Source organism: Cervus elaphus, chromosome 30 (genome assembly GCF_910594005.1).
Source record: "Cervus elaphus chromosome 30, mCerEla1.1, whole genome shotgun sequence".
NCBI classification, from domain to species: Eukaryota; Metazoa; Chordata; class Mammalia; order Artiodactyla; family Cervidae; genus Cervus; species Cervus elaphus.
The window spans coordinates 27,926,363-27,943,813 of record NC_057844.1 but is presented as its reverse complement, the minus strand read 5'-3'; the positions used below and the strand labels follow the sequence as shown (position 1 = coordinate 27,943,813).

General features: G+C 37.0%; 1 long non-coding RNA gene across 1 annotated transcript in view; it reads right to left on the bottom strand.

Annotated features, from left to right (window-relative positions):
- LOC122686585 overlaps positions 1-17,451 on the bottom strand; it is a 148,050-nt gene that overhangs the window by 78,347 nt on the left and 52,252 nt on the right. Inside the window, exon 2 of the long non-coding RNA XR_006338838.1 lies at positions 11,377-11,453. This is a non-coding gene — a long non-coding RNA (uncharacterized LOC122686585). The remainder of the gene's footprint in view (positions 1-11,376; positions 11,454-17,451) is intronic.

Below are 17,451 nucleotides of genomic sequence, written 5' to 3'. Positions count from 1 at the left end.
GCAGGATTTAAGAAGCATTTACTCATCCTCAGTTTGAGGTTCAAGGATCATTGCCTTCTAATGTACTTCCTGGTAAACATTCATTCATTCATTCATGCATTCATCACTCAACCACTATCTCACTCACTTATTTACCCCTTCACTTAACCCACAGGCTTACTTCTTCAACCAGCAATTTATGGATCATCTACAGTAAGTCAGGTACTGGTGAACCGGGATGCATGAGGCAGTTCAGTGCAAGAGACAGACACCCATAACATCTTAAATAAAAACGAGCTTTCAGATGATTCTCTTTCCCTGCTAATTTCTGAACTAGATCTGGTACCTTATTTAATTTTCTGACCAACCATTCATACCCCAGTATTACTATGCAGTTTGGAAAAAAATAATTGTATGTCCTCAAGGCATTCTTAAGGGGGCATTAAACATATCTAGTCCCAAAAATGCTTTGAGGACCTACTATTTTTTTTTCCAGACTACAATTTTTTTTTTAAAGGTCCTTGGCACTTGTATAACAGAGCAATATAAGGGAAAAATAGTCCCTTTATACTTCTGGGGTTCATTTTGTTTTTAAGACATGCCTGATTCCGGTCAAAAGCATCCTCCTCCAAGAGCTTTCTGCCTGCTCTGGCCTCAGTTGCCATAAAGCTCAGAGGTTCATCTGCCCCTGTAAGGCAAGCGCAGATCAATTAGTTAGAATCTGAATCTCAGAGAACTCCACCTGTCATTCACTGCATCCATCCACCCTAACTTCTGGGTGTAAGGTCCAGCTAATAGTATCTGAAGTGATGTTGTAGACTACTAAAGAAAATTCTCACTGTTGGAACTTTATAATATTAGAAAAGGAAAGAAATGCCAGTTTGAGAACTAATTTTCCATTAAAAAATGCTTATTTTCCTGTGTTATATGCATGTATCAGTGGATGAGATTGTATGACCTCTATTAGAATATAAGTTCTTGCAGGGCAGGAGTCTTGTGTTTTTCTACATGTAGTGCTCAGTAAGGTTTTACACAGTGTGCTCAGAATGGTTTTATAAATTAAAACAATATCTATGACAACATAAGCTAGGCATGATGAAAGGGAAAGGCATTAATATTTCTGAGTCTCATTCCACCACTGTCATCAGGACAAATTTAACAATTCTTCTTTCCCAGAAAAAAATAATTTGATATCCCACTATAATCATATTCTTTGAGAAAAATGATTCTGTTCATTTTTCAGAAGCTACACATGTCTGTATTTGAGGAGCTCCCTGTAGCCAGGCTTCATATGACAGTCATTAATCCAGTGATGACTTTGGAACAGGAAAAAATTAATTTCTTGCCCTGAGATAGATGGAGAAAGAAGAGAAACATAAAAATCTATTATTTGGACAGCTTTAAGCTCTGACCTACTTAAGAAAGCTAATGCAATAGTGATGTTCATTCATTCATTAAAATTCTTTCAGCATGCATTTTATATTAATTGTGTATTTTATATTCATATTATGCATTAGGCTTGGATGTCCATATTACTAACATTGGTAATTAAAGATCTGCCAGAAGCCTGCTTTTTAGCAATGTGGTTTGGAATCATAGGAAGCCAATATATGGCATATAATTTGTTATCTATGCTGAAGATTTTTCCCTCACCCAAATTTAATCAGAATTAGTTCACTTTATTTTAGTTAAAAAGCAATGAAGCCAAATGGTTTGAGACCAGTGGACAGATTTTTAAAATTCAGCTTTAAAAGATTCTTTTTTAAGTTATTCATGCAAATAAATCTTTGGTATTCAAAATATGAAAATAATTATTAAAATTTGTACCAGTTTTCAAGCCATTGTTTTATACCCTATATGTTTAATTCAGGGTTTTTTTGGCCATAATTTATCCCCAAATCCAAAAGGTTTTATTTCAGATCTGAGATCAGGAGGGAGTCATAAGATGATTAGAAAGAAATATAGTGTGGCTTAGACTGATGATGGGATAAAACCCTAAGGCTTCATGCCCTTGCCAGGGATTAACTATTTACAGGAAATGGGAGATCCCAGGCATCAGAGGTGCAGTTGTGAGCCCTGATAATCCAACACTTTGGAACAAGGATGTCTTTTGAGGACTTAAAAGAATCATTTTATAAGGAGAGCAAAAAAGAAATACTTCGTTTAAGATCATAGGGCTTGTTAATAGCTAGCTCCTGATTCCTTCCCAGGCCACCTTTTTGGCACCAGGTTATGCTGAGAACTTGAGAAAACCTAATGCATTGAAAAAGTTTTGTTTGTTGAGAAAATTTTTGACAAAATTCAACAGGTGCTTATTGAGTACTTTCTACCAAGTGGAACTAATATGGCCCTAACACTGAACCCTCTAAAAAAATTCTGCCCTGTATGGGCTGGAGTGTATTGGAAAGAGATAGAAGAACTAGATTGGGAATGGTTGGGCTCAGAACATTATTGGGAGAAAATGGAAAGCCAATGGGACTATGGAATGGTGCCAGGCAGCTGATAGAGGAATGGGAAGATTCCTGAGATGCTTGGCAGCACAAGGGGTCAATATTCCAGGGCTGAGGATCTGCTTGTGTGTCTGTAAACCATGACAAGGACATTCACCAAATTATGGAGTGGAAGATGTTAACTTTCCTTAGGCTCTCAAGACCTAACCTCAGCTTTTCCATCCCTCTGCACTCAGGGCTTACCTGGTGGCTCAGACAGTAAAAAGCCTGCCTACAGTGTGGGAGACCCTGGTTCCATCCCTGGGTTGGGAAGATCCCCTGGAGAAGGAAATGGTAATCCACTCCAGTATTCTTGCCTGAAAAGCCCATGGCCGGAGGAACCTGATGGGCTACAGATAACTAAATGAGATAATTATCTCATTTCTGGTTACATCGCGAGATCCCACAAAAGGTAAAATAACTTCTAGAGTATAATTTGCTTAAACAGTAAAGTTTTCCAGCAGACCTTGCTAAAATATTAGGATTATTTTTAAATTATTTAATTTTTTAAAATTGTAAAATATAAATAAAATTTAATATTTTAACCATTTTAAGTGTCTAGTTTAGTGGCACTAAATACATTAATATTGTTGTGCAACCATCACCACCATCCACCTCCAAAACTTATCTTCCCAGACTGAAATTCTATACCCATTAAACACTAATTCCCCCAGCCCCTGGCAACCACCATTCTACTCTCTGTCTCTATGAATTTGACTGCTCTGTGAGTCCCATATGAGTGGAATCATATAGTGTTTTTCTATTTATGACTGACTTAGTTCACTTAACATAATGTCTGCAATCCATGTCGTAAAAGGTAACTGAATTTCCTTCGTTAGTAAAGATGAATAATATTTCATCACATGTATAGTCCATGTTTTGTTTATCCATTCATCTGTTGGTGGTCACTTGGGTTGCTTCCACCTTTTTGCTGTTGTGTGTGATGTTGCTAGGAATATGGGTGTACAAATGTGTGTCAAAGTGCATGCTTTCAGTTTTTTTGAGTGTATACCCAGAAATGAACTTGCTAGATTTTATGGTGATTCTATGTTTAATTTTTTGAGGAACCTTCATATTATTTTATAATTACTTTAAAAATCTGACATTGAGCAAGAACATCTTGCCACCGTCTCCTCTTTATATTAACATATATATGTGTATATATATATATATATATATATATATAAAATCTTCAATCAACATAAATGAGATGTGCATATATAGATGAACTCTAAACCAATGACTTAATAATATGTGTCCTAAAGAACAGATTCACTTAGGGGAGCTAAATACCAATTAAAGTTTATTGCAAAATAATAAAGCAGTGATTTGGAAAAGTTTTGTTGTGTCAGCATGACACAGATTTTAGCAATTATGGAGTGGCCAGATTTAAATCCCAGTGATTTAATCATACCCAAAAATACTCTCCTACAAATTTTTGCAAGACAGTTCTATTAAAACCAACAAACACAGCTTTTAACTGGGTTTCTACAAATTATGTTGAAACTTAAATGTTAGAACAGCCAATTCTTTATTCATGTGCTCTTTAGATTGTATTTCTCTCTGGGATTTGTAACCTGAGTTTGAAATCAAATGCTCTTCCAAATACTACCAAATTGACTCAAGTTCAGAGACCATCAGCAAATCATATAATGTGTGAATTGATAGTTGTTCTAAGCTATGATTTATTAAGTTTATGGCTACTGTCATTATTAGGGGTTGCCTGAACATGGAAACAGCGTATATTTATCATAGAAATTGAAAAGTTATATTTGTTTCAGTCATCTTGTTTTAAAGGCTAACTGTTGGTCTCTTCATCATGGTTTATGCCATGAACCCACACAGTGATATAAATGGCATATATGTCATTACTGACCATTGCTATGCTCCTGTGTTTCTATATATTGATTAAGAGAATTATCAAGACTCTTCCCATTTAGTCACACTACCTTTAATCCACTGTGTGGTGGTAGAGCAGTAGGCATTGGTGAAATGTAGATAAATGAGATGTGATCCCTGCCTTCAGGAAGCTCAAACTTTAATCTGAAATTGGATTAATGTTAATGGCTATTAGTTGTTAGATTTAAACTGTGACATGTCTTACTGACAGAAAAATAAATGAGTGAATACTGCTGTTTATTCTACAACTTTTCCTCAATAATGTGCCTATTAGTCATGACGTCTCTACCACTGAAACCCAGTCTCTAGGGCACTCCTAACATGGCCATCAAGGAGACCCTAATGTTTTCTCCCTGCATTGACATTAGTGTTTTTGTTGTTTTGTTGTTGTTTTTTTCTGAAAACATCAGTTATTTTATTAAAGTTCTGCCCAGTTGGAAACACAGCTATCTCTGCTCCCACTTCTTGGAGAAGGGGAGCAGGCAGGCAGAGGGGAGCCCAGGGTCTTCAATGAGGAAATGAGGACTCTCAATTTCTTCCTGCTAAGCTGTTTCTTCTACTGCCAGAGATTTTGTACCTATAACCCACTCACACAGCTTCCTTTGAACTCAGTCCTCCCTAGAACTATCAAATAGAAAAACATGGTTTGATGCATGTCAAATTTCCTTAAGAACTTTTGATTTTAGGATAGAAACAAAAGGATAAAGGGAAGAGGTCCAAATTTTATATCAAGCTCTATCCACAAATGTCCCTGAAGGAAAATCTCATAGCTGTGTCCTTAGGCTCCTAGTCAAACTCAAATGATTTTAGCCCATTTTTTTAATGTCTTTTTGTTCATTCATCTATCCCACTAAAACTGTATTGGATTATAATGATTTGCTTATGCATTTATCACCCCTGGTTAAAACCAAGGTCCTCAAGTGTAGAAATAATGCTGGTATCATATAATGTGAGAGAAGAAATCATAACTTTTTCATAATTTCCATCGGTAACTTCTCCTTTTTTTGATATGAACATAACTAATGTTTTCTCAGTCTTATGTAAAGAATGAGTAAAGACATCTTCAAAAAAACTTTGCCAGTTTTTTAATTGACCTAAAACATATGATCTAAGTAAAACAAAACAAAACAAAAACAAACTTCACCAGAAGTGCAAATATAGCTTCATAACAAATCTCTTAGCTCCAAAATTTCATTCTTAAAATTCTAGATAGAGATTCTGGAGGTGCCATCAGTCAGGAAATGGGTCTTTTTCATCTTTGGGTCACTAACTTGTAAATCCATGCCAAGAAAATAGTAACCCTCCTTAATGTTTCCTGAGTGATTCATGATCATTAGAAATCTGGATCTCAAGAGCTTTCTTTCCTTTATAACAAGCTAAGGAAATATTCATAAACTGTCATGAATAAACTGTAAGAAAGTTTCTGGCAGTGATATCTGCAAGGATGGAGTTTCAAAAGGTGGAAACTTCAGAAAAACATCATCCAGTTGTTTTTCTTTCAACTTAGCTTGAGAAACAGCCCCATCTCTGTCCTCTTGTGCTTGTTTTTATTTCAAACATCCTGACCTAAATTAAGTTTATGTTTTGCTCTCATTAATTTATTTGAAGGGCCTTCCCAGGTGGCACAGTGGTAAAGAATCCACCTGTCAGTGCAGAAGATGCAAGAGATGTGGGTTTGATTCCTGGGTTGGGAAGATCCCCTGGAGTAGGAAATGGCAACCTACTCCAGTATTCTTGTCTGGAAAATTCCTTAGAGCCTGGCAGGCTACAGTTCATGGGGTCACAGAGTTGGGACAACTGAAACACACACAAATGCACACACTATTTGAAAAGCAGCAATTAAGGAAACATTGCATGTCAGCCTTGAAACATTTCACATGTTCTGTGAACTCCTTCTACAATGATTACACTCATAGCACTGGAACCAGACCCTTTCCTTTAAGGAGCCCAAAAACTTCCAAAGAAATACACCTTGAACTCTTTTCTTTAGCTTGGTAATCAGGTGAGAAGTTTGAGAATTTCAGTAACACTCTTAAGAAAGATTCCTATCCTTTTTTTCCTTTTATATATACTTCTCTATTTTCATTAGTTACTTAGTAACCTTGTTCATCAGTTTCCTTATTAATAAGTAAAATCTTCATTCCTGGAAGCTCAGATGAAGATAATTGGCTCTACCCTCCTCATTAAGCCTTTGGAAGACACCCTGGACAAATAATCTTAAATTACTGTGCCTTGCCAACTGAACGTTTCCTACAAGCAGGTCTTTTTATGGAGGAATTTTTATCAAAGACAGCATTTTAAAAAGGCAATGCACAGTGCCTACTGAACTAGCAATGAGAGAGACAGACACACAAAACCACTGAGAGAGAGAGAGAGACTCATCTTTTAAACAGAATACCAGCTTATAAATGTGAAAGGAGTGAAAAAAAATGTGAAAGGAATGGATAAAACTAAGGAAATCACCAATTTGCAACTGTCAGTATTAATACATGATTCTGGCAAGATCAGGATCAGCAATAGATGCTAAAACCATCGGCTTAAAAGTTAATGTGGAACTAAATCACGTAATCTCAAAGTTTCACAATTAACATTACTTAAAAATATCACAAATGAAAAATGTACCTTTATAATGAAGAGCTCTGGTAATCACCATCGAAACTAGGTGATTAAACAGCCTTACCAGTAGGGAAACCACTTTTGTTATCACCTGATTAATGGGATATAATAAGTGTACAAGATCACTTATGTAATTTTCTTGGTAAAAATGTTTAGCCTATATCATTTTATGAAGAAATACAAATTTAGGATGTGGCACTTTCCAGAAAATACTATTCTGGACTCAAAAAAAGTCAGTGTCATGAAAAACAGACTAGAGAGAGGACTAGTGATAAAAGTGATCAAAAAGACCAAAACCAAAGCAAAAAAAAGGAAGATAAAAAAACAAATGTATAGTGCAAATCTTAATTGGATCCAATATGTTAAACATCTGTGAAAGAGTATTAAGACAATTGGAGAAATTTAGGAGACACAGACATAAATAACAGACTTTTGGACACAGTAGGGGAAGGAGAGGGTGGGATTACTTGAGAGAATAGCATTGAATCCTATACATTACATTATGTAAAATAAATAGCCAGTGGGAATTTTCTGTATGACACAGGAAACCCAAAGCTGGTGCTCTGTGACAACCTATTGGCTTAAAAGTGGGATGGGGAGGGAGATGGGAGGGGGGCTCAAAAGGGAGGGGACAGATGTATGCCTATGGCCTATTCATGTTGATGCATGGCAGAAACCATCACAATATTGTAAAGTAATTATCCTCTAATTAAAAATAAAAATTAAGACAATTGGAGAAATTTAAATATAGGCTGTATTAGATGATAGTCAATTAATTTTCATGGGTAGTTAATAGCATTTTGGGTGTAATAATATATATAATAAGATATATAATATAAAGTATTTGTGAGTTGCTGTTTCTCAAGTAACTAAATATTGTTGTTTAGTTGCAAAGTCATGTCTGACTCTTTGCAACCCCATGGACTGTAGCCCTCCAGGCTCCTTGGTCCATGGGATTTTTCATGCAAGAATATTGCAGTGGGTTGCCATTTCCTTGCTTCCCTGGTCGCTCAGAGGTTAAAGCATCTGCCTGCAGTACAGGAGACCCGAGTTCAAGCCCTGGGTTGGGAAGATCCCCTGGAGAAGGAAATGGCAACCCACTCCAGTATTCTTGCCTGGAGAATCCCATGGACAGAGAAGCCTAGTGGGCTACAGTCCATGGGGTTGCAAAGAGTTGGACACGACTGAGCGACTTCACTTACTTACTTACTTACTTACTTCTTCAGGGGATATTCCCAACCCAGGGATTGAACTTTTGTCTCCTGCTTGGAAGGTGAATTCTTTACCTCAAGCCACTTGGGAAGCCCAAGTAACTAAATAGTTCAGCCTAAAAATGCATATACACATACATACAAAAAAAAAATAGATAAAATGTTAATTTGTGAATCTAGGTGAAGTCTATATGCTATTCATAATCTATTTTTTCACTAGGCTTAAATATTTTTGAAGTGAAAACTAGGGAGAAACAAGGAAACTATAAATAAACCCTTGACCAAATCATTATAATAAGTTAATACTGTAATAAAAATTATAAATCAGTCTTTTAAAAAACTATTTTTTCCCCCTGGATCTTCCATGTAACAGGCCTGAGAACTTAAATGAATTGCTTAACCTCTGAGTGAATTTTTCTAATTTATAAAATGGAGATATGATGCTCATTAAAAAAAAATAAAGAGACCAATGCTATCCCTCAATGTGTGTTTGAGTATTTTCCTTCATGTACTATGTTATGAAAGAAGAAAATGTTCCCATTATTATCATTCTCCTCTCATTTATTTCCTTTCTCAAATAAAACTTGGATCACCAAAAGAAAAAAAAAGTAACTAGCACCTTTCAGTAAAATGGAAATTCTACTCTTGTGTTTTAGTAGACGATTGCCATGTTGCAGCTCAGGAGATAGTGGAAGATCGAAGGTAAAGAAACAGGAAAATTATTGTTGCCCTGAAGATCACTTCTGTTTGTTGCATCATGATAAAGAGTAAGGATTAAACTCAATTAACCATCTTTTCCCGTGTTTGAAAGGATGTTTTTTACTCTGTTGTAGGTAGTGGACCTTGATTTCTGTTGCTGGGAAACCTGGATGACTCTTTTAGTCCTCATGGAAATTGTACTTAATGTAATCACTTTGGCTGAGTCCTTATTGGCTATTGGCTAGATGCCAGCTCGAGGAAAGTTCACCTCAAACCCTTGCAAGGTAGACTAGTAGTGGAAGCTGTCCTAGCCCTAGGGGGCATGGTGGAAGTGCTTCAGGGGCTTCCTGGGTGTGGGAAAGAGTGGGGCAAGGGCAGTACCACTTTTTCTTCAACAGAATATTCCACATTGATCTGCTTCAATGTTAGACTCCATTTGAAAAAAAAATGCTTTACTGGAAGAGAGAGCAAATTTATCTATTAAAAAAAGCCCTGACCTAATTTACCAAAAAAAAATTTGAATCTCTGAGAAGTGACTTGCCCAAAGTTGCACAGCTCATAAATACCAAGGCTGTGGATTAAGCTGCTGCTTCTGACTAAATTGCTTTCCATTATCTCACACTTCCTGTTACTAGAACTGAACACACAATATAGCCACACATACAATAGCAGTGTTTAAAGATAATATGAGATATCATGAACAATGGTCCATGGTAATGGATTTGTAAAGTTTGACAAATGGATGATTTCATAAAACAGTGCTAGCACAGTATAGTTGGCTAACCGGTCAGTGAGCTGTTTGTTACCAGCCTGCAATGAAGTAAGCACAGAAATTGAGAGTATGTGCTTAGAACTCAAGAAAGTATTTTCTATATGGCTGCAACATACAAACACATAATTTTGTGTTTCATGGAAGTTTTGGTCTGTGATGAATTAGAAAACCATAACTTAACAAACTCAAGACTATGGTCTTTCCAATAGTCACATACAGTTGTGAGAGCTGGACCATAAAGAAGGCAGTGCCAAAGAATTGATGCTTTTGAACTGTGGTGCTGAAGAAGACTCTTGAGAGTCCCTTGGACAGTAAGGAGATCAAACCAGTCAATCTTAAAGGAAATCAACCCTGAATACTCATTGGAAGGACTGTTGCTAAAGCTGAAGCTCCAATACTTTGGCCACCTGATGCAAAGAGCAGACTCATTGGAAAAGACCCTGATGCTGGGAAAGATTCAAGGCAGAAGGAGAAGAGGGTGACAGGATGAAATGGATGGATGGCATCACCAATGCAATGAACATGAACTTGGGCAAGCTCTGGGAGAAGGTGAGGGACAGGGAAACCTGGTGTGCTGCAGTCCATGGGGTTGTGAAGAGTTGGACACAATTTGGCGACTGAACAGCAACAACAATTTAACAAAAGTGATGCAATGAGAAATAGAAAATCTAAACAGATCTATAGCCACTTATGAAAATGGATCAATGGATCAAAATCTAACTCCCTTAAAAATCCTCCAGTCTAAAATAGTTTATGTGCATATTCTCCCAAATTTCCACTGAATGGATCATATCTATTTTATATTGTGTAAACTCTTCCAGAGATCAGAACAAGAAAAGTAACAACTCATTTTATGAAGTCAGTGTAATCTCATGCCTAAACTATCATGGACCCTCCATAGAAAGAGAACAATAGGCTGATCTTACTCATGACCATAGGAAAAAAAATTCTAAATAAAATATTAGAAAATTAAACATATATTATGTAATATATAAAAGTATATAAAATATATGAAAATCCTACATATATTATGGTTAATTATTAAATTTTGAAATTATATTAACATGTTACACCATTAACATAAAAGGTAAAAGTAATAAATGATTACTTTGATGGAAGAGAAGGAATTGCAGAAAAAACAAAAAACATGAAAAAAATTACTAACTCATTACAAGTTATTTTAAATTCATTACATCAACATTAAAAATAAAACAAAAGCATGCTCTAAAACCAGAAATGAGAAAGTTTTCTAGCTATCATTGTTTCTTTTCTGTTGGTGCAAACTGAAAGTGGGGGCGGGAACACAGCTATACTAATTAGAAAGGCATAACAAAACTTTCATCATTGATACAATTGTCCACACGGGATAGTCTGAAACTTATACAAATTATTGGAACAAATAAGGAATTTTGGATTTTATCAAGATACTGTATAGAATATGAAAATATCATTTTCTTTACTATAAGTGAGCAACAAATAATTAAATAGTAAAAGATGCAATTTATATTAATAACTAAATTGATAAGCTGTCTAGAAATAAATCTTAACAAAAATGTTCAAATTTATAAAGAAAACATTTGTGAAAGTTTATTGAAAGATATAAATGAAGACCTTGTTAAAATCCATGTTTTTGTGTATGAAAAGATTATAAAGACATCAATTTTCTCCAAATTAATTCATAAATTCAACATAATTGCAGTCATATTCTCACCAGGATTTTCTGAAGAACTGGACAAGCTGATTTGCAATTTTATGGAAGAGTAAAAGGTCAACAAAAGCCAGGAAAATCTGGAAGAAAGAAAAGTAGGGGAAGGAAAAAAAGATAAAGATAAAAATTACTTATACTAAGACTTTTAACAAAACTATTGTAATTTTAAAAGTATAGTACTGGTTTAGAGATAGAAAAAGGGATCATTGAGAGCATGAAGACATTAAAAACATACCCTAGAATAAACTTGGGATATGACAGGCAATGTTATAAATCAGTGGGGAAAGTATAAAATTTTCAACAAATCGTGTGGGCCAATTGATTACATATGGAAAAAAATAACATTAAACTACTTTTTCATGACATACAAATTCACATTCCCAAGTGGCTTAAAGACAAAAAAAAAATTAGAAAAAACATGGAAGATGTATTTACTCAAAGACTTAGGTTCATGGGAGTAGAGGGTGTAATAAATATGTTAATAATGTAAAGAGAGAAAACATAGAAGAAATTTCAGTATATAAACCTAGAGTTCTTTTTTTATAAAATCACAAAATACCAGTAAATTATAGAAAGATTAATACATCTAACTACTTTAGAAAACAAATTTAAACTATATTAAAAGTTATGAGAAACCATTAACAAAGTGAAAAGGAAAGTCACTGACTGGGAAAATCTATGGGAACCACATATAAACCCCAAATTTATAAAAAATCTCTACTGGGAATTCCCTGGCTGTCCAGTAGTTAAGACTTCACCTTCCAGTGCAGGGGAATGATGGGTTTGATCCCTGTTCAGGGAACTAAGGTCTCACATTCCAACTGGCATGACAAAAATTTTTTTAGTAGGAATATAATTCTTGTAAACTCTTATAATACATCTTGATGAAAAATTAGAACTTAAACATTCAAATATATATATATATATATAAAGAACCTCTACAATAACACAGTAGAAATGCAGCTAAGGGGCTTCCCAGGTGGTGCTAATGGTAAAGAATCTGCCTAATAAAGCAGGAGACATAGGAAATGGGAGTTGGATCCCTGGGTCAGGAAGATGCCCTGGAGGCGAGCATGGCAACCCACTCCAGTATTCTTGCCTAGAGAATCCCATGGACAGAGGAGCCTATTGGGCTACAGTCCATAGGGTCACATAGAGTCAGATATGACTGAAGCAATTTAGCGTGCAGGCAGTGTAGCTAAAAACTTATGAAGAGGCAGTTTAAAAGCAAGAAACACACATGAGCAATTGCATATGAAAAATGAAAATACGCTCAACTTTACTAGTTGAGCTCAAGTTTACTAGTTACCAGGAAATTGAAAAATGAAACAGTGAGCTGCCATTTGAGCATATCAGATTAGCAAAACATAATCTATTGACATAAAGTTATGGTGAATACGTTACATATTTCTGGAGGGTTCGTAAATTAGTTCAACCTCTTGGAGAACAATTCTGCCATCATTTGGTAAAGTTAACTATGGTTCAGCAAATGTACTTCTAATTTATTGTTTACTTAAGTACTAGATACACATGCTAGAATCAATGTGCAAGCATGTTGATTGTATTCTTTGTGATAAAGTGGGGAAAATGCATGCCCTTGAATAGAAGGCTAGATTTATTTGTTTAATTTGAAGGAATATTAAATAATCTTAAGGCTAAATTTACCAGTACTTGGAATAATAAACTTCAAAAACATTAGTTTCAGTGCAAAAGTTAATCTTAAAAGATAACTGTATTATTCATGTAAGTTTAAAAAACACACAAGATCTTTTTATATAAAATTTTATGAATAAAAACATATGTGATAAAAGTCCTAAAAACCACATGGGAACAATCCATGTCAACTTCAGGTGGTACCTCCTAGGTAGGGAAGGATGAAGATGGGGATTTACTGTATCTTAAAAGTTATGTTTCTTTTAGAAAACAAAATGGAATAAAACAGATCTCTCTCAAATAATAGTAATACATAGAAATCTTGGATGATGATTACATGAGTGTCATATGATTCATTGTATAGTTTGGCTTTATTGTTCATTTGAAACAGAATTATTCATTTGATTTTGGTTCTTAAAAAGGAAGAAACAGGGAGTGAAAAATCATTTACACTCAAGGACATAGCCTTCATCAGTTCTGCTGAGCCTGGACTGAGCTCAGGTTTTTCACCAGAGGAAGTTACAAGAGAAAACCACTGTTTCAGCTCCACCCATTGACCTTTGGTGGGTGAGTTTTCAGTGAAACAGCAACATCTTCTGAATGCTCTGAGGGATGGCTTTATAACCTGGGGGTAAGACGCAGTTTCTAAATACAATTGATGTGGCTTTCCTGCCTTCATTCAGGGTATCCATTTTCCACCACATAATCGTCCCATTGTCCACACTAATTCCTGTTTGCTTTGGCAGGGTTAACTGCTGGCAGGCCTCCTCCATGCTGAGCTCCTTATCCTCCACTGTGCAGGGGTTACTGAAGCAAGAGTAAGCTTTCCCTCACTCCCCGGAACAGGAGCCAAGTGTGACACAAATTGTGAAACTTGTTCCTGGTTACCAGGAAAACTTAAAGAAATCCTAATGAAGCAAAAAGTTGACAAAAATCTTTCCAACGTTTGAACAAAAAATGTATTTTTCAGGTCTTAGATTTATGGAAGTCAGTTCGCCAAATCCAGCCAGACTTTCAAACCTCCTATTCTTTGCACTATGTTATTTAAATACACTGTAAATACCCTCAGTTGCTCTAATACCAGGTCCATATTGTGCAAGACTACCATGGTCTGAAGACCTTGTTGAATTTGAAAGAGGCAGAAGTTCCGTTTCTGGCACATAAACTTGAATCAGGACTAGGGTAAGAGTGCCAAAGAAGTCCACACTCTGACAGCTAGACAAGCAAGCCATTTATTTGGAAAGACTTTGAATCCCTTCCCAGAGCAAAATGCAGCCCTTTATACTCAGCAGGCTTGGAATAAAATTGTCTTAACTGACTTGATCAGTGTCCTGAATTTTAGGTTGTAGGAAAATGCATCTGATAACTTGGAAATGCAGAAAGGGTGGAAAACTAGGTCCTGAAAAGATTATTTCCTCATGGGGTTTCCTGCCATGATATTTTCTAACTTGTGTGTTGGGTGAGGATTTATATTGTTTGTTGAAAGTACTATCTCTGTGACAAAACCTGAAGTCTGGGAGGAAAACATAAAAGGAATGAAGAAAAAATGGAAAATATGAAACCTCCTGATAAAACTTATAAAACCCACATGCATCAGTCAGACAACCAGATTTACTGAATAAATATTGTATTTCAGGTCCTGTAAATATATATTACCAAAATAAATATGACTAAGACACAGTCCTTGTCTTTAAAGAGTTGCGGGGGGAGTAGAGGTGCAGGCTAGATGATTAAGGAATAGTGATGATCCAATATGTGTGTATCCCAACAGTGGTGGTGAAGACACTTATTTGACTTTTTTGGCAGAAACTTGCAACAACAACAAAAAGTCACAAATTTAGTATGTGAATGATATCTTCCTATGTGTACCCTTGTTCAGTGTACAACTGAAATAGCTCGACATGGTGATCCAGCACTACAAGATGGAAAGAAGCTGAATCAGAGGAAATCAGGCACAGCTTCTCTTGAAATGTCCCTGCATCAACCAAGCCTTGGTACTTGAATGCAGAAACCAGATCATCCTTTAAAACTTCTCCATGGAGCATCACTCCAGGGAGCCCATTTTCTTACTCTCCTATCTAACCCCCTTCTGAGGGGCTTTCCAGGTGGCGCTAGTGGTAAAGAACCTGACTGCCAATGCAGGAGACCTAAGAGAGGTGGATTCGATCCCTGGGTTGGGAAGATCCCCTGGAGGAGGGCATTGGCAACCCACTCCAGTATTCTAACCTGGAGAATCCCATGGACAGAGGAGCCTGGTGGGGAGCATATTGTACACTATGGCCATCAAACAAACCTATACACATCTTAATTCAAATGTCTCATTCAAGTTCTCTCTTAAAGAGCTCTTGGGCTGGGAGCTCCCCAACTCCTGGGGGCTGGACTTCTAAGAAATCTGAGAGACCCAGCATGGTCCTAACATCACAGCAGCCCTGTCAGGGTCTCATCTGGACCTACCCCCAGTTAATCTGTCATGCAAATTTACTGCTTTCAGTTAATAAATAGCCCAATAACTTCTCTTTCAATCATTCTCCCTCCTCCCCCCACCCCACTTCCCCCAAGCCTGCCCAGATCTGAAAGAACTCTTCTGGGTGACTTGAAAGTTCAAGTTGAGACACTGAATCAGAATGAATCCTTTCTCCTTTTCTCAGAGTTTTGTTGAAATGAATGAACTCTGCTACATAGGCATCAGGGCTAAGAGGCAGGTACAAAGATAGATGGAAATAGTCCCAGCCCTCAAGCAGCAAATAAGAACACATCACATTTATAGCTTCCAAATTATTTTCATATGTATCAATATTTACAACTTTGAGAGGTCAGTATTATTCTATATATTTTTGTAGGTAAAGAGGCTGAAGCTCTGAGAGAGAAGTCCAAACTTGCACAAGTAGTATGTGTTGACATGGGACCTGCAACAGTCCCATGCTCTAAGTCTCATCTCTCTCTACAAGTGCTGGCTACGTCTCTAGTCCAGAGAGGAAAATAGCGTGACTTATGTCATAGTAGTGGTGCATACAGAGTTGTGGGCACAGGGGGAGAGGGATGTATGTCCCAGAAGGCAAGGTGAGGTGGGGGTGCAGAATGGGAAACCTAAGGGAGCACAGATGGTATTTCCACTGGCAAGTTCACGTGAAAAGGCAAGTCAATATGAGGAATGCCCTAGGACAGCCATTTATGAGAAAGGAGAATTTCAGGTCTGGTTGGAAAATGTCAAGTGAATAGTTGGGCACAGCTGGTTTAGATTCTGTGCAGGCTGCAGAGACAGGGAAGGAAGAGTGAAGTAAGGGCAGTGGTCACAGGCCAGGCTGCTGAGTGTACCAGGAGCTCAGTAGCACCAGCAGCCACAGGGGAGGGGCAGCTCAGATGTGGGCTTGGAAGGAGAGATGTTAATTTAAGAGTAGGGTGAAGAAGGGATTACCAGATGGGACAGAAGATACTTCCAGATACTGTCAGGGCCAGCTAAAAGAATGAGGGGGTCTCAGCAAGAGCTGCGCCAGTGGCACCAAAAGGCAGTGAGTAGCATGCGATGACTCGAAATGCCCCCTATCTGTTTTCTGAGGTTTTCAAGTCAGTTCAGTCGCTCAGTCATGTCTGACTCTTTGAGACCCTGTGGACTGCAGCACACCAGGCTTCCCTGTCCATCACCAACTCCCGGAGTTTACTCAAACTCATGTCCATTGAGTCGGTGATGCCATCCAACCATCTCATCCTCCACGGTCCCTTTCTCCCCCTGCCTTCAATCTTTCCCAGAATCAGGGTCTTTTCCAAGGAGTCGGCTCTTCGCATCAGGTGGCCAAAGGATTGGAGTTTCAGCTTCAGTGTCAGTCCTTCCAATGAATATTCAGGACTGATTTTTTTCTTTAGGATCTGAGGTTTTATTTTTTTTTTTAATTTTTTTATTTTTTGCTTTTTTTTTTTCATTGATATGAATCAGCCATAGATTTACACTTATTAGGATCTGAGGTTTTAAATGCACATAAACATATATATTAAGCAGTCCCTTAATTCTTTTTTAGTGGTGAATCCTATTTATCAGATATCCATTCTTGTGGAAGCCAATTATATGTTTATTTTTAAAAAGCATGTTAAAGCAGAGTTGCTCTGGCAACAGAGAGGTGCTTGGGAGCCCGGAGTACCAGCTTCCCCGGGTGCGCCCGGGCTTAGCTTGAAAATCAGGTCTCAGGTAGAGTTTAAGTGCTGCCTAAATGCACATTATCTCTTTGGACACATTGTCTCAGTTTTTGTTTCATTTTGTTTTTTTGGAAAATTGAGCTTAGATTCTTTTATATTGTCTGTGACTGATCCTAACCAGATATTGCTCTGTAAGAGTTTTGAAATCTCAGGACTCAGGAAGATGCCTGGTCCCACTGAGGCAGATGTTGGTCTTAGCTTCATTTCCAGCCAGTCAGTCAATCACACTTCTACATG